The following is a 22,876-nucleotide window of genomic DNA, read 5'->3' on the forward strand; positions in this document are numbered from 1 at the left end:
GTGGACCCTTTTGAAAGGGTTAAAGTCAGACACTTTCCTCTTTGGCCAAGGCCTCATCAACTTTTTCAAGTTCCACTTTAAAAGGAAGGTGAGAGTAGAGAGGGAAGTGTTGTCTTGTAGCAAATTTGTTGAAAGATGGGTGAATGTTGGAAGAATAACCAGTATGGATGGACCTATTCTGAGATTACACCTGTAAAAAGGAGTATAAAAGGGGAAAGGGCTCTCACCCTGTTGACCAGGCACCTGTGGCTTTAATGGGTTTTTCCACGATTAACCTTCAAAGCGCCTACAAACAAGCTCCCCACTCCCTTCCTTTCTTTTTTCATACAAAAACTAATGCAAATTTTGAACGGGGTATTGCGGTGAAAAGAGCCCAGAAAAATGGGTAATACTCCCTACAAAATGGGTGGGGGAGAAAAGTTGCCAACGGGTGACTACATGAAATTCAACTCTATATTTTTAAGAGTGTCTTCTACTATAGCCTCAGGCCAACCAAAGCCTCGTGAGTGACTCTGGTAGACAGAAACTGAAAGAAACCTGTCATATATATATATATATATATATATATATCTTTATGTGTGTCTGTGTTTGTCCCCACCACCACCACCACCACCATCACTTGACAACTGATGTTGGTGTGTTTGTGTCCCAGTAACTTAGCTGTTCAGCAGAAGAGACTGATAGAATAAGCACCAGGCTTACAGGGAATAAGTTCAGGGGTCGATTTCTTTGACTAAAGGGCAGTGCTCCAGCACGGCCACCATCAATTGACTGAAACAAGTAAAATAATGAAACAATACCAGAAGAAAGTTCTGTACCACGAAACCAAGAAGGTTCTTTGAATATGTACGATATATTTTAAGGCTAAATAGTAATTTTGTTTACATTTGCATAACTGAGATATTTTGGTTGGATTGATATAGTTATCAGTTTTATACTTCTTTCTATATTCTGTAAGTGTCACAATTTACAAACATTTCTCATGGCACCAGCACACAATTTACAGATGCTTACATTTTTTATGTTTCTCATGAATTTTTCATGGTCCAGCTAGTTATTTTTAATATTATTATTATTAAGGTGGCAAACTGGGACAATCGTTAGCATGCTGGACGAAATCCTTAGCAGTATTTCACCCATTGCTATTTCCTGAGTTCAAATTCCACCAAGATCAACTTTGCCCCTCATCCTTTTGGGGTCAATAAATTAAGTACCAGTTGCATACTGGGATAAGTGTGATTGACTTTGCCCTCCCCAAAATTTCAGGCCTTGTGCCTTTAGTAGAAAGGATTATTATTATTATTATTATCATTATTATTATTATTATTGTAAGCTGACGGAACCATTGTATTAGACAAAATGCTCAGCAACATTTCTTTCAGTTCTTTATATTCTGAACTAAAATCCTGCCCACATTAGTTTTTGCCTTTCATCCTTTCAGAATCAATAAAATAAACCCCAGTCAAGTACTGGAGTCGATGTACTTGTCTAATCCCTCCCCCATAAAATTTCTGGTCTACATGTGTACCCTTAACATAATCCACAGGCAGATCTAGCATAATAATAGTATTAATTATTGGGTCGGGCCACCCAACATGCTTCTTTACAGTTTCCATTCACAGGTATGGGTTGACTTTGATGCAATAGAAAATGACATTTGCTCAAAATACCACATAGTGAGATTGAACTGAGGACCTTATGGTTGCAAAGTGAACTTTTAAACCATTCAGCCATACTACACTAATTATAAAAATTTGTACAAGTAAGCATTTGATTCTTTTCACCGTAGGCCATTTGTTTAAAGTTTCTAACTTGTGTTGTACTTCAACAAAGTCCTCACTATACAAAACTTCTTGAATGACTGACATAGACACATGTCATAGCTTTCTGTCTCTCTCTTTCTCTCTCTCTCACTTTCTTTCTTTCTTACTCTCTCTATCTCTCTCTCACTCTCTCTAAATCGCTATCTGTGCACTAAATTTCCCTCAGCAGTGTCAATCCTAGCACTGAATCTTTATAAATAGCATCAAGTGCTGCTTGTAAACTAAAACTTTGGTTGCACCCAAGGGAAGATTTGTCTCTCGTCTACTTAATATCACAGAAAACCAAAGCTAGCTAAGCATCATTCCAGTGAGTTCTTGACTTGAAAACTGGATTAATTTAAATGGTTGTGTCATGGTAATAATGACAGATGAGACTATTTAGGAATCAAAGAACCTGGAATACGTTCCTTCATGTCATACATTCTTAAGGGTCAATCAAAGAGATTGAAATAACACAGTATTGATTATTGATTCTTTATTTAAGACACCAGGGGTTTTTTTTTAAGTTTATTGGCTGCAGCAATGTTTCTCAACCAGGGTTAAAATATATGAGTAATAAATTAGGTATACTTCTACAATATACCAAATTTTTTAGCAGTTTTTTTTTTAATACAATTCCTAATTATATTGAAGGTGGTGATCTGGCAGAATCGTTAGCACACTGGCGAAATACTTAACAGTATTTCGTCTGCCGTTACGTTCTGAGTTCAAATTCCGCTGAGCTCAACTTTGCCATTCATCCTTTCGGGGTCGATAAATTAAGTACCTGTTACGCACTGGGGTCAATGTAATCGACTTAATCCCTTTGTCTGTCCTTGTTTGTCCCCTCTATGTTTAGCCCCTTGTGGGCAATAAAGAAATAAGAAACATTAGCACACCAGGAGAAATGCTTAGCAGTATTTTGTCTGCCTTTATACTCTGAGTTCAAATTCTGCTGAGGTCGACTTTGCCTTTCATCCTTTCGGGGTCGATAAATTAAGTACCAGTTATGCACTGGGTCGATGTAATCGACTTAATCCCTTTGTTAGTCCCCTCTATGTTTAGCCCCTTGTGGGCAATAAAGAAATAAGAATCGTTAGCACACCAGGCAAAATGCTCAGCGGTATTTCGTCTGCCGTGAGTTTACTGGTCGGACGTGTTATTACTCGCTGCGATTTTTTTAGTATAACGCCACTATTTTTTGGTGGGCGTTGCTGAGATGGAGAAAATGAAGACGTATGCAGCAGTGACGGGGAGTCGAGCTTCCGTCGTCCGAGGCCTGCTGAAGCAATATAAAATACATTGGAATGAAGACATGGCAGAGAAAATTGAAAAATATAAAGAAAAGATAAAGAAGGAGGGGCCAAACGTAAAGTTGACCCCATCAGAGGAGGAAAGGACGAAAATGGAAATTGGAGTCATGGAATATAAATCCTTTTCAAGGAAAAATAAAAGAATAGAGAGTGCAACGAAGGAGGAGGTGGAGGAGTGTTTGAAGGAATTGCAAGAAGATGTGTCGTTTTTTACAAGAGGCAAGACATACGCGTCTGTAGAAATAACATTTGTATCGGAGGAGGCAGCAAAGAAATACGCCAATAAAACACTAGCCAAGGGAAATTGGATGCTCTTTCCCAATAAGTTGGGTAGACGTCCAACGTGGATTAGAGTGGGTAGGATCCCACCGAAAATAGAGTTGGAATGGGTAATGGCAGCAGTTTTTCCTGAAAGTGTAAGGATAATTATGATAAGCAGAACCCAACAAATAAATTGCTGGGGGTATGGATTGAATGTGCTTTTTATAGCAGGTCAGAAAGTTTATAGTGACATACCGGAGACACTGGAGCTGCCTAACGAGGACAAACTGGACATAATGTTGGAGGGGAGACCTCCAAAGTGCTACGAATGTGGCAAAAGAGGTCACATTAGAAGAAGGTGCCCAGAAATAATGGAAAACAAAGAAATGGAAACGCAAGAAGGCATGATAGAGGAGAAGAAACAGTCACAGGAAGAGGAGCAGATAGCTGATTTTGAGGAAGCTAAATCAAGGAAGAGAGAAAGTCGAACAAGGGAAAAAATGCAAATCACAGGATCAAGTGGGATCACTGAGGAAAGAAGATAATAGCAGCAGAACATTACCACAGAATCATACAGTCTCACAATCGCACAGACATACAGATACACAGATGCATAAACATACAGACATACATACACTGGGAAGCGAAGAAGATAACGCAGAGTTACAGAAACCTAAAAGCACAGAACCTGAAAACACAGACACACAAACACAACATGCAGACTTACAGTCACACAAACATGCAGAACCACAGACAGATAAACACACAGATATACAGTCACAAAGAAATATAGAACAGACGCATGGTAGTACAGAATCACAAAAACAAAAAAGAACAGACATACAGACGCAGGAGGTACATAGGAACGGCATATATTTGATGTCATATCGATACACACAAAAAATAGAGAAGAAGATATCCAAAATAAAAGACATTGCCAAAGTGGACCTCTCGGACCGTTGCGATAAGGAGGCGAGATGGATTTTAATAGAAAAAGAAAAGTATAAAAAATTAAAAGAGGCTTTCCCGACAGATATAAACCCACTGGGGCCCGAGGTGAATTTCGAACCCAACGCTCCAGTGATGAACTACGAGGAAATAAAAGATTATATAAAATGGTGAGTAGTTTTATTTTGGATAAATTATTGAGATAATTTTCAAAAGAACTATCGAAGACTGTGAAAGGAACTATTAAGAACTGTTGAAATAATTGAAATAACGCGGCCGCCCCGGGGTGGGGCTGGGGTGGCCGTCCCATCATCATTGTTTAATTTCATTGTTCCATTCTATCATGTGTTAATTGTTCCCGCATGTGTGTATTGTCCCATCTGTGTTTAGCCCCTTGTGGGTAATAAAGAAATTGGTATTTCGTCTGCCGTTACATTCTGAGTTCAAATTCCGCCAAGGTTGACTTTGCCTTTCATCCTTTCGGGGTCGATAAATTAAGTACCAGTTGCATACTGGGATCGATCTAATCGACTAGCTCCTCACCCCAAAAATATCGGGTCCTGTGCCTAGAGTAGAAAAGAATTCTTAATAATATTTAATCATAAAAATGTAACAGGATTTTTCAAACATCAAACGGCTATGAGAGTCTACCAAAGTAAAATAGGAACCAAAAGGAGGCCAGAGATTAAAAAATGGTCAAGAACCTTTGGACAGGAGTAAATATAATTCTGTGGCATTCATGCCTTTCCTTAAAGATATTACCAGTAAACTAAAGAGAAATGAAGAAGATTAAAGAAAGTGCTTTCTAAACAAAGTCTGGATATTTCTTATATAGAACAGAAACTGTTTTTAAAGAATTTCCAGTAAATGGTATTCGTAAAATGTTGCTATAATTAGTTTTAATGATTATTAACTAATTTTGTATCAAAGTGTGAGAACAATTAATGTTAGTTATAATTAATCTTACAAACCTAACCAAATGATTAATACAATCTATTTCTTTATATCAGTTTAAATCAGCTGATAGTTGACCAGTCAATTGGCTAAAATTTCAAATTATCTATTGGTCTTCTTAATTATTAACAAATTAAGAGATGATAGCTACATAATTCAAATGACATGAAATTTATTTTTGTTAAAATAGCCATGTGGTTAAGTTGACTGCATGGCACTTTGGCTGAGTGTCTTCTACTATAACCGTAGGCTGACCACAACCTTGAGAGTGGATTTGATAGATGGAACTGAAAGAAGCCCAGTGTATGTGTGTGTTTGTGTTATCTTGTCTTGATATCCCATGACAGTTGTAAATGTGTGTCACCATCATGCAATCAGTATTGTCTGTTTCCTGTCTTCTATGAAAAATGTCAGGTCTTGAGGAAATATCAGCTTGCTTGGAAACAATTGAGGGTCAGTGACAGCAAGGGCATCTGGTTGTAGAATTGCACCTGACCCATGGAAGTATAGAAAGAGGATAATGATGATAGCTAGAAGCACTTTCAAACAGCATTGATTGAAGTGTAGATGTATACACTTATAAATTACATGTTCATGTACACTTGAGCATGAAAAGACTTTCACTGCAGAAAATGTTTCCAGGAGAGAAATTCTCATTATAGACAATGTGATGTGAAAAATACACCACTGGGCTAGGAATGACATCACTGGATGCTGGACATGCGTTTCTATGTTGCTACACTTCATCACCAAATCCATTATTCACAGCCCACTAAGAACAGCTATTCTTATATTTTTGAACAGCATACAGTAAATTTGCTGGTGTGTGCAAAGCTTTGTCAAGCTGGAATTAGTAATTAATTAACTAGATGTTCACTGAGCAATATTGATTGAAGTCTAGGCGTGTACAATCATATTTAACATGCTTGTACACACTCAAACATGTAAAGACTTTCACTGCAGAAACTCTCATCATCATCAGCATCATTTAACGTCCATTTTCCATGCTGGCATGGGTTGGACAGTTTGACTGTGGACTGGCAAGTCAGGGGCCACACCAGGCTCCAATCTGATCTGGTAGTGTTTCCACAGCTGGATTCCCTTCCTAATGCCAACCACTCCAAGAGTGTAGTGGGTGCTTTTTATGTGCCACTGGCATGGTAACCAGTCAAGCGGCATTGACATCAGCCACACTTGAATGGTGCTTTTTACTTGCTACCAGCACAGAAGCTAATCAGGGTGGGGCGGCTGGCATCAACCATGTTTGGATGGTGCTTCTTACATTCCACCGGCACAGGGAGCCAGTCAGGTGGCACTGGCAATGACCCATGCATGAATGGTGTCTCTGGAAAGAAATTTTTCTTATAGACTTTGTGAAATACTTCTGCATATTTCAAACAAATGGTTTGGGTGTTATTCCATCTGTTGGTCAACAAGAATTTGGAATTAAATTTAGATTGCTTGAGAAAATTGAATTTGGTTAAAAACTATACTGTTTTGAATACATTCTATATGGGCTGTCATGTCTGCACATATCATGCTTCCCCTCTACTGTAAATTGTAAAATAATTTTACTGTATTTATTTGCTAACGTGTTAGCTACCAAACTGGAGATTTATATTTATCATGGTTTAATTGATTTATAACAATACTTAAGGCATTTCTTTAAAAAAAAAAGAAAGCATGTACCATCATAAATATAAAATTTATTTTACTACTTCATGTTTCAATAAATACTGAATGCCAGTTATATATCTTGTATAATCTGTAGATTTAGATCATATCAACTTTCTTATTCTGTTATTTTTTAGTATTACATTACAAAATATAAATATCATTTATGATCAGTTTTGTTGCTCTTTGTGCTGTTGCAATACTCTTCATTAATACTGTAATAATTATCTTCAAATACTTTGGTGATTGTTTGCCTTTATAAAAATGTATGAAATTACTGTTTCTTTTAGTATGGTGGCCTTTAATATTTACAATTCAATATATTTGCACCCACAGATCTTCTATTAAATATTCTCTAAATTTCATTATCATTATTTATGCGTCTATGTGTGTGTGTGTGTGTGTGTGTGTGTGTGTGTGTTAAATGGACTTCTTTCAGATTCTATCTACCAAATGCATTCGCAAGGCTTTGGTTGGACCAGGGCTATATATAGTAGAAGAATTTATTAAGATAGCCTAGTCGTAATTAAGCTGGTGTTTGGAATATAAATTTGCATGAAATTTTAATGAAAGGTTTCAATTTAGATCACTTTAAAACAGGAAATTTGTAATGTAGAACTAGGATCTGTCTCAGACAGGTTGGTATCAAAATAGTTAAAGGATATAAAACAATGCATTAACTTAAAAGCCATAAAATAAATTTTTTGAAAAGTGTAATATTGATTTCTTGCATAGATCACTGCTCTATTGTGAGGAGCTTTATCTGGTAGGAATTGAACTTATACTACAAGCTAAGGAATCACTTGTAAGTATTACAGATGTTGATACCCACAGCTATGAGTTATAACTCAGAAAAGTTCACAGAATTTTGCATTTTCTTGACTGGCAGATGTCACAGCATTTTCATCATCCTTATCGTCTTTTTCATCGTTGTTCTTTTTAAGTCCACTTTCTCATACTTGCATGGGTCAGGAGGAGTTTGTCGAAGCAAATGTTCTCCAACCGGACACCCTTCCTGTTACCAGTAATTACCTGTTTCTAAGTAAGATCATGTTTCCCCACAGCTGGACATGTTTACACACAAGAAAGGAAACAAACGACACTGCTTTACAAATATTGCATAGTGTCAAGATAAGAAGACAGAAATGCTCACACCAATATTGTTAATGACATTTGTTCTGTAGTATTTCTATTTGGTCTGAAGCCAGACTGAAAAACTTAAAATTTATTTCTCCATTGTTGTGAGAAGTTCTCGATTAAAGAGGTATTCACCTATGTAGCACATCGGTGATAATCCTCTCCAGATTTTCTGGAAAGTTACAGATTCCTTTCTTTTCTTTCTCCGTTCTTTTGGCAGATCATCTCTAATGATTATAGAATTCATAATTGGTCAGAGAAGTTTGGCACAGAGAAAATTTGTAGCACATCTGACAGAACTTTGTCTGGTTGAGCAACTTTTCCACAAACAATTAACTGTGTAAACACAGGACAGCAATTCAAGATATCCGAAGTTTTCTCTGAAGTTCCAAATCCATTCATTAATGCTATTGCATTAGTTCTTGTACATTAATACCAATTCCTATATTTGTACTTGTGTTGGCAACAATAATGAATTTGAGAGATATCCAGTCATACTTCATGGTGAAAGACTTGCACCTTACCATTTCATAATTGTTTAAAATGTTGAAGATGTGAATTACACCAAGTGGCAGTTTGATGGACTTTGTTCTTGAGTGAGCTTTAAGTGCCTTTTCCAGCAAAACGAGCTGCAGGTAACTGGATATGAACCACTAACCTCTCATTTTTTTCTCGTGATAATGAACTCAGAGATGAAGAAACAATTTGTGGTGTTGTATTATCATCATCTTATGTCTGCTTTCCATGCCAACATGTGTTGTGTTATTGGAAGCCACCCAGAACACTCTGTAAAGTTGTTGGTTTTAGGAATGGTATCCAATATGCAGTTGTGAAAATACAAAAAAATACAAGGAAAGCCATTTGGCTCCCTAGTTTAGGCAAAACTGTCTACAGTATTGTTCCTGTATTACTTGGTGCTTCTAAAACCCTAATTCATTGTCAATCTATCAGAGACCCACTGTAGTCTGTGTACCTACTACTTGCAGTAAATGTACAGCGTTGAGTTCTTGCTAATGACCAAACCAACACACAGACATGAAACACAATTGCACATCTGAATGGAATAGATAGAAGCTGTTATAGTGATGATGTCAAATAAAAGAGGATAATCCTTCTTTGGGAAGTTATTGACATTTAGACATATATGTTGAAGCCAAACAGATGTAAAACTGTTTGCTTTGTTATATATTGCAAAGGTATTAGCAATTACACATTTGTTCATCAGGCATATAAAAAAATTAATCTCACATCTACAACCATGTACAATGGTTAGATCATTTCTACATGCCCTTTGACTATTTCAGTCTGTGGCTGCCAGTTCTTTATTCTATTATATTTAATGCAAACATAGAGCTCAGATTATGAGTTATGTCTATCATGAAATAGATGCTAAATCATTTGCCTTTATTGAGATCCTTTTTACACTATTGCATATGATAGTCAATCACTAACTTCATACAATACAAACCTCAACAAAAATTGTTCTCTGAAATAGATTTGGCTTTGATGAAATTATTGATACAACACAAAGAATACAAAAGTTTTTTTTTGTTTTTGAGGTTTTTTTCTTTTTTTTTTTCTTTTCGGTTTTAATTCAATACAGAAAGCAGAAAATACTGCAACAATCTTGGTCGTCCGTTTAAGTCATTCATGTTATGTAACTTTATAATATTATGATAAAACAGAGCCAGTAAAAATGTGTTTGGTTTTATGATTCTTATCTGAGACACAGAGAGAGAGAGAAAAGACAAACCTCAAAGGGAAAAACTAAAATCTGTTTGGAAAGTTTCATATCATATTGCCTTATGAAAAGAAACAAATTTCTTAACTTTTGTATTAATATGAATTAGACATTTTAAAACTAGTTTCCTATAAACTATATTCAACTTTGTTTTCTTTAAATATTGTTTTTCATCCAACGCTGTTGTAAAAATAACTTCACAGAAATAGTTAAGCTAATGCCAATTTACTAAATACAGTGAGCATCAAAAATATTATTAAAAATAGTTATGCAGCAAAGAAAAGACAGCATTTACTTTAGTGACTAATATTTTAATCATTTCAGCAAGTACGACAGACATTATTTAGTCTTATTATATTTCATCATTCTTGTTGAAAGAGCTACTTGTACAATATTGAACATCTACTTTGTAATTTTATAATCACTTCTTTGGTAGTAGAGTGATGTCTTTGATTGGCTGAGGAAGTCACATAAGACTGAGACATACCCGGAGTTGTCTCCCATACTTATTGAAATGATTACTCAATGAGCTAATGTTGTCTTTTCTTTCCACACAATTGTTAATCTTTTCATACTCACTTCATATGTTAACTTTAACTTAACTGTTGTCATTCATGCCGATGGCATCTCTGAGTAATAACCTTGGCAATTCATTCATTTATTTTTTTTTTTTACATGGATGCTTAGTGATAAACAACCTTGCACTACATAACAACAACAACTCTTATAATTTTATTGTTCTGTAGAAATTGTTCTTCTCTTTCACAGAAATACACCAGATAAAGAAAACAGCCTTTATTAATTCTACTTTTAGAGTGTTTTAGAAGGAGATATCTAATTAGAACTCAGATTAGTATGCCCCAAACATTTCCCCTTTACTTATTACAATAATCTGTTGCTTATTAACTACAGTGATCTAACAAAATTAAATTGTTCCCTCGCCACCAAGTTATTCACAATTTTAAGCTTTTAAAATTTGCATTATTCTCTCACTTCAAATTTTGTAATTTACTGTCAAATATTTCTTTTTTTCTTTTATCTGTTGTTAAGATTGGAGCAAAGGATTGTTTTGTGTTGGTATTGAAACTTAATTCTTAGAACATTAATACAGATGGTCTTGTGTTTTTGTGAACTAACTGCATAAAAGACTTTTAAATCAACTCTCAGCCTTTAAAAATACTGACTGAATCTATTTTGAGATTGGCCATAGATTAAATATTTAACAATAATTTTGTTTTTAGTTTATAGCTGTGCTAGACAGTATCTAAAGGCAAAATTTTCAACCAGTTATTGAGAAAGATAGAGAGAGCCAGCAGGGAAAGATTGGCGGAGAAATACTTTGTAAAATAGATTCTGAGCCATGACAAATATATTTAATTTCATCTTGTCAAATAAAGTTTGATTTTAAAGCAGAAACAAAATAATTCGAAATTATAATGAAGCATTTTATTAGAGATATTTACATAGGAAAAATGAAAAACATATATTGATTTTGAAAACATGCTAAGAGTTAACATTATTAAAATAATGGATGGGAAATAAAAACAGAAAATGCTTCTATCATCATCATAATGAATAAATAATGAAAAGCAGGATGATTGAAATATGCAGTGGGAAGAGGTGTAAATATCTCCATTAATATCCTCAAAGTTCATTCACATAATCACAGGTAAGACTGTGTGGTTAAGAAGCTCATTTTACAACCAAGTGGTTTTGAGTTCAGTCCCACTATACGGTATCTTGAGCAAATGTCTTCTACTATAGCTCCAGGCTTACCAATGCCTTATGAGAATTTAGTTGATGGGAACAGTGAAGGAGCCCAGTGTGTGTACGTGTGTGGACATGTGTGTCTTTGAGTTTGCTCCCCTTCCCCATTTGCTGCACTTGACAACTGGTGTAGGTTTATCAATGTTTCCATAACTTAACGGTTTATCAAAGGAGACTGATAGAGTAAGTATCCAGCTTTCAAAAATAAGTACCAAGTCAATTTGTTCCACTGAAAACCCATGAAGGCAGTGCCCCAGCATGGCCACAAGACAACAACTGAAACAAGTAAAAAATAATGATAAGACTTGTCTTTCAGCAATGGTTGTTGTCAGGCAACACAATTCCTCTCTTTAATTCTGTGATTTTCATAAGGGCAGGCATGGCTGGATGGTTAACAAACTTGCTTTGCAATCATGTGGTCTCAGGTTCAGTCCCACTGCATGACACTTTGGGCAAGCGTCTTCTACTATAGCCTTGGGCCGACCAAAGCCTTGTGAGTGGATTTGGTAGATAGAAACTGAAAGAAGCCTGTTGTATATATACATGTGTATGTGTATATGTGAGTGTATGTATGTATTTGTGTGCCTGTTTGTCCACCACCATCACTTGACAACTGATGTTGGTGTGTTTACATCCCTGTAACCTAGCGGTTCAGAAAAAGAGACCAATAGAATAAGTACTAGGCTTATAAAGAATAAGTCCCAGGGTCAATTCATTCGACTAAAAGGTGGTGCTCCAGCATAGCTGCAGTCAAATGATTAAAACACGTAAAAGAAAGAAAGAATAACCAAACCAACACCAACACAGAACAAGTAATATATCCTCAAATATCATTGTTCATTTATCACAAACAAATGGAACAGAAATCTGTTACACTTATTCTGAAAGAAAACCTGGAAAAAAAATTGAACCATACAAAGCAGTTTCCATAGTTTAATGCTAAATACCAAAAATAGATCAATATGGAAAGTAATCTAGTTTATTTCAGTATCAAACTGATGTACTCTTTGATATTGTGAATAATACAACAGCCTGAAGATAAAATTGTAATTCTTCAATGTATTTGTCAATGATTGTTGCAGAAATCACTTCCAGGAGAGATTAAACACAAAATAATGTTAACAAAATAATCTAATTCCAAAAAATGCCTCAAAAATTTAGTTTAAATTAAATGAAATGACAATTACAGTAAGAACAATTGTTATTCTGAAACAAAATAATTTTTTTTTTATATTTCAATGTCTGAAGTTAAAACAAGTTTTACCACAAAGAACAGTTTGTTAGTGTTGTTGATGTTTAACAATAAGTTGACTCTGATTGAGCAAACCTATGAAAGGCATTCCAGCTATGACCATCCTGTCTTTTACCCAGATATAGTGTATCCTACGCTATCTTTTTCATGTTTCTTCCTTTTTTTTTTTTGTGGTGGAAGGACATTAAGGTGTGGTTTTAGAAAGATTTAGCTGCCATTTCTAACAGGATGACTGCTTATCTAGAAGCTCACTTGTCAGCTCTGAATGTAATATGATGACACACCTACTTCAATGTTCTATATGAGACCAGCACTGTAATTGAAGATTCTCCCTAGTCTTTTATGGAAGATACTCAATATATAAGCAAATTAGCTGGATAGAAAATCTCTGTAAGAGATGAAAGCAGTAATGTTTATCGCCGCTCCAACATGGCTGTGCTGTAGGAACCAACATTACCATTTTAACCCCAGGAGAATTCCTCCTCCAGCTGGTTATTTGATGCAGTTTGCACCCTATATATATACAGGGTGATTCAAAAGTGGCCATACATAAGAACAATTTATTTTTTTGTAAGAAACAGTTTTTTTTTATTTAACTGTTTCTTATAAAAAAAAAAAATTTTTCCTATGTTTGACGACTTTTGACTCACCCTGTATATATATAATCTCCTATAATCTCCTACTTTACCAGATTAAGAAGTACTTTGAAGTAGTTGAATATATTTTCCCACCTCTGTGTCTAGAGACATGTCAGCTCACCCATAGACCCCAGATCTATCTTGGAGAACCATTGGTAAATATTCCACTAACATGAAATCTTTTGTTTTTAAACTTTTTTCTTTTCTATCATTTCTTTAGTGAACAGTCATTTACTTTGGTGACAACTGGCTCCCATGCTGGTGGTGCATAAAAGGCACCATCCGAATGTGGCTGATGCCAGTACCCCCTGACTGGCTCCCATGCCAGTGGCATGTAAAAAGTACTATCCGAACATGATCAATACGAGGTGTGCCTGACTGGCTCCTGTGCCGGTGGCATGTAAAAGCACCCACTACATTCTATATATGTATATATATTCTATATATATATATAGGTACATTGATGCAAACAGGAAAAATAGAATCAAAATATGAGTATATGTATGTTTTTATTATATTTAGCAGAAGTAGCAGAGCGACTCAATGTCCAAGAGTTTCATGTGTTGGTACTTATCAAACTAAGTGCCAACACATGAAATTCTCTGACCTTGAGTTACTCTGTTACTTCTGCTAAATATTAATATATATGTATGTTTGTGTTCCTTATGAAGCACATCTCCAAAATTGTATGTAGATGTTATGTTTGCATGAGACATGCATAAGATTTGAAAAATACTGGAAACTAATTTTCACAGAGAAATTACATTTCAAAACAGAATATACAAAAATGTTTTTAGTATTATTTATTCACCGTTACACATGTTCCATTTGCTCATAGGAGTTACAGAACTGTACATGTAGGAAAAGCATGTAAGACATCTCCTATAAGAAATTCTTCTGACAGTGAATTCAATAATATTGTTATTTTATTTCCTATCTGAAGAATTTCTAATAGGAGATATCTTACATGTTTTTCCTACATGTACAAGTCTGTAACTCCTATTGTCAAATGAAACACATGTAATGGTGAATAGATAATACCAATATCCTATTTCGATACATGCTAGTTGTACTTATTCCAACGTTCATTGCTATCTGAAGAAGGGAAACCTGAATCTTGGAGTAATGAATGATTAGTTGATCACTGAATGTAAGTAACGGAGATAGTTGAATACCGAGGTTTACACATATAAGAAAACGATAGTTCTGGAGTGGTAAATCAGTGAGAAAAACAGACAGATGACTGGTTAATGCTTGCTAGTTAACCTCTGGGTTACTGATAAATCACACTGTAGAAATGTTGTGTATTGTGGCTTGATTAAATATTAAACAGCATTTGTTGAAGAAAGTAGAGTGAGCAGAACAAACAAGAGTTTGATAGGAACATATATTGTAAGTTGTCAAATTTAAGATTAGCAAAATGTGAGTTAATTACAGTGAAAATAAATTTTAATTTAAGAGAAAGAATCTTTATAATTGGCAAAGTAAGAAAAGTGCTATTTAAAGAATTTTAATAGGTGTCTGGTAAAAGCCAAGACACTTCAGTTATCAGTTATAAACAACGAATTGGAAAGATTACTTTCTTAGTTTAGATATTAGAAGAGATTGAAGGAGGAGTCAAGAGTGTTTGGATATTTCAAAAGACACAAACTAACTGAGAGTCACTGTGATTACTGTGGGTAACTAGATTAAAACTTTACTGTTAGAAACAAATACTAGAATCTGTAATGTTTTCTATAAAGATTAAATGAATATTAGTTTAAAACTCAGAAAAGCGTAAAGATACATGCATATGTACATGGAGATTCACACACACATGTTTGTGTGATGACTACAATTCCATCTCAAGCAATGCAACTGCCTGATTGTTCTCTTAAGCATGAGCAACATGGATGTGGATTTTCAGTTCTGCTAGACTGACTGACCAACTTACTTTTGCATAAATGTGGCAGTGATGGGTGCCTCTTGCAGCAGACGTTCAGAGAGCTTACCACCCATGCTGACACATGCCTTCATTCAATCCAAGAATTTTTCATTGAGTGTTTTGTCTTTTTCAGCTACAGCCATCTACAGTATGCAACACAAAATAGAAATGTAAAATGAATCAAGTGAGGCCCGAAGTTGAAACTTTTTTAAAAGAGAGGAAAGGCTTTATACAGGACCAATTCTTCACACTACACAATGTATGCATTTGTCTCAAAGAAGATTTAGTCAACATCATTGAATGGAAACCAAAATGTTACATCACTGTTTTCGTTCTGTTAAAGAAATGTCCAAACAAAGATTAGGGGTCTCTTACTCCCAGCTGTTGAATGACTCGACTTCAATGAGTCCATCCACCTTTCAGCAGGTTTTTGTTTCTTGTCCTGCAGAGTATTCAATATGCATACATATATGCATATTTTCATAACCAGCAGGTTGATAGTGTAAAAACAATTGTATTTGGTTGTCTGCAAATATGAAAAATAATAATACGTTTAACCCATAAAGTGCTGGGATTTGCACTTACATAGCATGGACTGCTGAGCACCTTTTATGAAAATGAGACTACCATGCACACATAAAAAACAAAAACTGGTTAAAATATCTTCTTAGTATATAATGGCGGCAAGTTTTACATCATCTGAAAAGTCATTAGTTGAACTATTAGTCCTCTTGCATTCTGGGGGGTATTGGAGCATTTGAGTGACATTAGACCCCAACAAACGCCCATAAATTAAATGCATTTATCTGGGCCACGATCATGGGCTGTCATGCTTTATGTGTTAAGAATATGTATATTAATGAAATAACTGTTGAACACACTGTCTGAGTTATATGTGTAATTTATGCTTTACTCCTAAAGACATTTATGATTTACTCATAAAGACATTTTTAGTTGATTTTAGCAAGTTGGTCTTAGATTTTCTCCAATGTCATAATACATCACAGTTTCATGACTTGTTTGCTAATTGAGCTTTTAATTACCATGGATGTATTTGTTTTTATGTTTATACTTAAGTTTTCTTTATGGGTAACATGAAAACTATTAGAGGGTGAGTGGTGATGAATGGTGGCAGTGGTGGTGGTTCTAAGTTTGTGTGTGTATGTTTATAAATATGCACACACATACAAGTTTGGAGAAGGTTCAGAAGTCAGAAAAATGAGCCCACTCAACAGAAGGTAATACAGTGGGTATATTAATTGATACAGAATTATAATTTTAGAACCATCTGTAGCTAGTGTCAGCTAACAGCTCTGTGGGTAATTAGCCAATTAAATCCAAGGGACATAACTCTGGAAGCATTTGTGTTGTATATTTTTGCATGTCGGTGTCAAATATTTTGTTATTTTACTACTACTACTGTCAAAGGTCCTTTGGTTTTTCGGTCAAATGTCTTCTTTTTGTACCTTCAGTGCAAAAGAACCCAGGTTATATTCTTCCAGCCAACTAAGTCTGATGAGTATCTGAGGATTTCTTCTGTTTGAGAAGACTAATTATACATACAAAAGTGTTTGGTAACACTTTGTCCATAAAAGGTTCTTAATTTATAATATTGTATTAATTGTATGCACACGTACATGCATATTTACATATACATATATATATATAATATACACACAAGCACATAATGTGTGAGCGTGTGTGTGTGTGCCTCACAGTAGCAACCAGAATATTGGATGTTATACATCGCTGGCCACAATACATTTCACATCGTTTTAGCTTTCAAATGATGCCACCTCACTGGTGAGGTAAGCAGACCAACATTCCCCCTGACCGGAAGACTATTCTGTCAAAGGATGACCCTTTTACAGCTGAGTGGACTGGAGCAGTGTGAAATGATGTGTTTTGCTCGAGAACATAATGCCCTGCCCAGGCCAGGAATCAAACTCATGATCTAGCAATTGTGAGTGCAATACCCTAACCATTAGGTGGTGTGTGTGTGTGTGTGTGTGTGTGTGTGTGTGTGTGTGTGTGTGTTGTTTGAATTGCAGAAGTTCAGTGAAAGTATCTCATTACCAATAAATTATTTATTGCTTATAGGGAGAAAGAGAGGGAGAGAGAATGGATGCAAACATGCCTATATGGTGTTTCATATTTGAAAGACCGATTTGAAATAAAACAAAGTGTGAAGGTGAGTGAGACTTAAGATCAATGGACGAAGGTTGCTGTTAATGCAGTGTAGCCAGTGCAAATAGCTGGAGTAGGGTCTCTATCTCTCTCTCCTTCTTTTTCTCTCTCCCTTTTTCTAGTTGATGAATAATCAGAAATACAGTTGTGCTAGATTCCATGGAGTAGGTGACAGTATAAGCTGTGATGACCTGAAGATCAAGGTTTGCCAGGAGAAATGGAGAAGTTTTCTTATTAATGTGAAAGAAGGTGGTAATAAACGTAAATATCAAAGTTATAAAGAAATGAATTTGTTGTTGGTGGTGGGGTTGGGTCTTTCTTTGATGAGAGAGAGTGAGAGATGGCGAAAGATAGAGACATGAAGTGGAAGAGAGAGAGAGAGAAATGAGAGAGGGAAGAGACAGAGAGCACAAGTGGTGAAGGAGGAGAATAGAGGTAGTGAGAGAGAGAAAGAGAGGGAGATGAAGGGTGAAAGACAGGGAGAGATATGAAGTAGAGGAGAATGAGAGAAACAAAGCAGGCAGAGATAGAAAGCATAAGGGATGAAGGATGAGTGATAGAGAAGGTAAAGAGAGAGAGAGAGAGAGAGAGAGAGAGAGAGAAGAAAAAAAAGGAGAGATATAAAGAGTGAAAGACAGAAAAAGCACAAGTGGTGAAGGGGGAGGGATAGAGAATGTAAGAGATTACAGGGAGAGAGAGCAGAATGAGATGAAAGAGGAGAGATAGAGGTAAATTGCTAGAAAAGATGAAAGTAGTATGTTCACTAATAATTCATCTCTTGGAAACCATAGACAGACATCATTCTGAATCAAATGAGTGAACTTTTTATTTTTTTTCCTTTCCCTTTCGTTTTTTTTTTTTTTCTTCTACAGAATTAAACGAAATGTTGGAATCTTTATGATATTTAATAAACAATCCCCCACAAATCAATGTATTCAAAACAAAAGCACATGTGCAACTGAAGAACTGTCGTTGATAAATAGATTCTAAAAACAACATAAGTAGAAGATAGGAGATAATAACAGATGGTGTAAGGAGGAGACTAACGACTAAGTTAAGATCAACTGAAGAGCACTTTGCTTTTAAGTACAGTTCTTTATCTCACAATGATCTCATAAACTGATTTTTGTTTTAATTGTGTTTAACATACGCAGTTTGATAGAGAACTTGTTTGTGGTAACTTATGAAACAAGCATTGTGTATTATTTATAAAACTCATTAAGGAAACCAGTCAACAATTGGGTAAGAATGTTTGTTGTTTTGTCATTAGAGTAAGTTATTGCAAAATATGTATTTGGGTATATACATGTATGGGTATATAACACAGACATAAATAGATCATACATACCATCATCATCATTTAAACCATTAGCATTAATATTACTCTTTCAAATGCTTATTTATTCACATTGTTTTGAATTAATTATAAATTATCTTGTAGCTTCAAGTGTTTGATGATATGATTATTTGGTTTTAGAATGATATTGTAGAGTAGGTGTGCAGAACCAGGTTTGGCCAATTGAACATTAAGTGGGTAGAATATTTGGGGCTGTATATGGCTGGTTTAAATGCTAAAGGGTTAACTTCTGTCTTCCATACTGGCATGGGTTGGATGGTTTGACAGGAACTGCTAAACCAGAAGACTGCACGCTAGCTCTACTGTCTGCTTTGGCATGGCTTCTACAGTTGGATGCCCTCCCTAATGCCAACCGCTTTACAGAGTGTAATGGGTACCATTTATGTGGCACCAGCACTGACAGGGTCACCAAATGCATTGCAAGACAAAGATCTCAACTGAGAGTGGAAGTGGTATTGAGTGGGGTGGTTTTGTTCCAGGTGATATGAGGTTAAACTATGATAAAGGGACAGAAATAGGTGTCTTGTTGTGGAGGTTGCCTCAGTCAGAGGGAGAGAGACAGAGAAGAAGCAGGACAGATGTTGGCAATGAATGTGCCAGGGCATGTTCTCAAGGTGCAAGGAGGTCAGTGTTAGTGGAGAGGTAGAGGATCGCAAAGAGTGTGTGAGCAGGGAGTTCACAAGCATGCAAAGGGGGGAGGAGCTGCAGGAATGGTGGGGGAGAGACAAGCATGGTGCAGGAAGAAGTTACGTTGTTTGGTTAATTGGGCTAGTGGGGTTGGGAGGGGTGAATTAACGTCAGTTCCAGAACTCAGTTTCACTTGGGTAGGCAAATCGTGACTTGCAACAATCAAACTTGTTGAGTTTACTGATCTTGGAATGGGGGATTCACTATAAGCGCAAGGCCTGAAATTTGTAAGAGGGGATTAGTCGATTACTTTGACCCCAGTGCTTCACTGGTAATTGTTTTTTATCAACACCAAAAGGATAAAGGGCGGTTTCACATTTTGGCACAAAGCTACTAATTTTGTGGGAGGAATAAGTTGATTACATCAACCCCAGTGTTCAACTGGTACTTATTTTATCAACCCTGAAAGAATGAAAGGCAAAGTTGACCTCTGTGGAATTTGAACATAAGGACGAACGAAATGCTGCTAAGCATTTTGCCCAACGTCCAAATAATTCTGCCAGCTCACTGCTTTAATAATAATAATAATAATCTTCACTAGTCATAGGGGCTCAAAGAGATACAGAAAATGCAAAGCACCATTAACTCAAGTGTTTACAAATGAAAATATGTGGAGTAGAGACAAATAAGTTAGACAAAGGTAACAGTGAAAAAAGCACAATAAAATACACAATAATTAAAATAAAACATAATTAAAAGGAAATAAACATGAAAAATTACTTGCTAGGTCAGATTAGTAGAAGCCATTACATCACTGCCTACTTGCCATTGTTTGTATTGTTGTCTTGAGCACACAAAAACATTGATTAACATTTCTTTTTTTAATCTGTTAATCTTAAAAAAAAAAGAAAACACCACCATTTTTTGAATAGGACTGTTTTAGTTTGTTATGATACCTTATTCATAAACATTGTTTCTCGTTTCCTTTATTCCAAACCTAGCTGCACCTGTGCTATTTTTACTTCATCACAATATTCATGCTACCACAGATGTGTGATTTTTATCTATAAGTTGTCTATTTTATTTTCAAAGGACAGCGAATATTCATTCTTTGTTCGTCCTCATCTTTGTTTTTATGTTTCTGAAAAGGGACATATTTATTGTTTTGTGGAAGTTGTTCTTCCTTTAATAAATTTTATGTAAGCTTTATTTATTTTTGCTTAGATTTTCTTTTCCTTTTTTACCTCTTTGTGCTTGAACTGTTTCCTGAGCAACCATTATTTCTCCTTCATCACATGAAGATGAAGTGTTAGTACTGATTGTTAAGGCACCAGGTGTTTGCTTGCTTACCTATGAGATTGGTTACAAAGCAATTTCTTCTGCCATTCCCAGTGTTTTAACTGATGGTGCTCTGCAATCTGGAGTTTGTTGTTCCTTTTACTGGTCTTCATTGCTTTTGTTTCTCATTTTCTTGCCTGGTTTTTCCAATTCTTCAGGCTGAATGGATCTGTAGTGACGCATAGTTCTAGACGCCATGCTGGAACATTCATCTGCACATCGAACAAATTGATGCCAGGACTTATTCTTTGTAAACCTAGTACTTATTCTATCAGTCATTTTTGCCGAACCAAGTTACGGGGACATAAACACACCAACATCGATTGTCAAGTGATGGTGGGGAGACAAACACAGACACACAAATACATACATACATGCATACATACATACATACATACATACATACATACATACATACATACATATATATATATACAACAGTCTTCTTTCAGTTTCCATCTACCAAATCCACTCACAAGGCTTTGGTCAGCCTGAGGCTATAGTAGAAGATACTTGCCCAAGGTGTCATGCAATGGGACTGAACCCAGAACCATGTGGTTCGAAAGCAAGCTTCTTACCACACAGCCTCTCCTGCACCTAGAAGGTGATGATGCCTGACTAAGTTACCACACATTGGAACTGAACCTGAAACCATGCAGTTAGCAAGTGAACTTCTTAACCATACAGCCATGTTTGCACCATACTTGTCTTTCACAAAATTAGTACCACAAAAACTATACTTTCACGAAACTAGTACCATCGGCATTGTATAATGTTAATATCACAAATAGTTGTTACAGATTACTTGTATTGATACTGTCCTTCAGCAAAATTAAGGAAACAAATTCTTGCTATTGCAAAATCAATTTTGTAAAATAATTTAGATGTTTGTCAGCATAAACTTTGCGTTTGATCTATAAAGAGGGAATGTTTCCCTATAACACAATAAAAACTTGATATCTCATTTCAAGATATTAGCTTAAAGAACATAATCAATTTTCATGATAATTTGTTTTTGCCTGAACTTCATTTCTTAAACATTCATTCTCTTGAACTGGCAGAATCAGTAGAGCATCAAAAAGATTTGTTCTGGTGCTTTAAGTGCCAAGTTCAAATCACGCCAAGGTCATATTTGCCCTTCATTCTTTTAGGGTTGATAAAGTAAAGTTCCGGTTAAGTATTGGGGTCTGTGATATCACTTTACCCTTCCCCTCAAAATTACTGGCCTTCTACCTAAGTCATAAACCTTTATATTTAAGGATTTGATGGTAGTGATTATTTATTTCACACATACCTCTTCATCCCTTCCTTGATGCCCTACTGCCAGTTTTGGTCTTCGTCACAGACCCTGAGTCATAAATGTTTCATTAGCTGCTCTGTCTAGATTGTAATTGGCTGTAATTTTGTGGTTGAAAAATAAATGAACTCTCTTCCATATGACTCATTAACTGATTATGATTGATCGTTTGTTGTTTCTCAATTAGTGTCTAAGTTGATCATTAGGAAAAGTTTATAAGAAATGTTTTGTTGTTGTTGTTTAGCCCCAGGTCAGTTCTGATCAAGCACATCTATAATCAAAGACTTCTATCCATGACTGTCCAATCTTATATTCAGACATAGTTTTAGGAACTATTTCTAACAAGTCAGGCAGCAACATAGAGCAATGGTTCTCAACCACAGATCCCAGCATGCTTCCAGTGGCCCTTGATGGTCTTCCCTCCATAAATACAATACATTTTTCTTTAATTGACTTGTGTGTTACTTTTTTTTATGCAGCCCCCTAAAAATATTCAGGTTTTGGATCCAGCCCAGCTATTAAAAAGGTAGAGAACAATTGAAATAGAGATTTTCAAATTGGCTTCCAGGTATGGGTTAGAAAGGTATATTTATCTCTCCACCCTGAAGATGGAGGCTGCATTTATCCGATGTTTATATGCTTCCACTACTGGTTGCATA

The 22,876-nt window shown here is 35.7% G+C and overlaps 1 protein-coding gene across 2 annotated transcripts in view; it reads left to right on the top strand.

The window, feature by feature from the left end:
- LOC106884166 (protocadherin Fat 4) overlaps positions 1-22,876 on the top strand; it is a 696,074-nt gene that overhangs the window by 425,645 nt on the left and 247,553 nt on the right. The gene's annotated exons all lie outside the window — the stretch shown is intronic.

This window comes from Octopus bimaculoides, chromosome 1 (genome assembly GCF_046866305.1).
Source record: "Octopus bimaculoides isolate indiv1 chromosome 1, ASM4686630v1, whole genome shotgun sequence".
In the NCBI taxonomy this organism is placed as follows: Eukaryota; Metazoa; Mollusca; class Cephalopoda; order Octopoda; family Octopodidae; genus Octopus; species Octopus bimaculoides.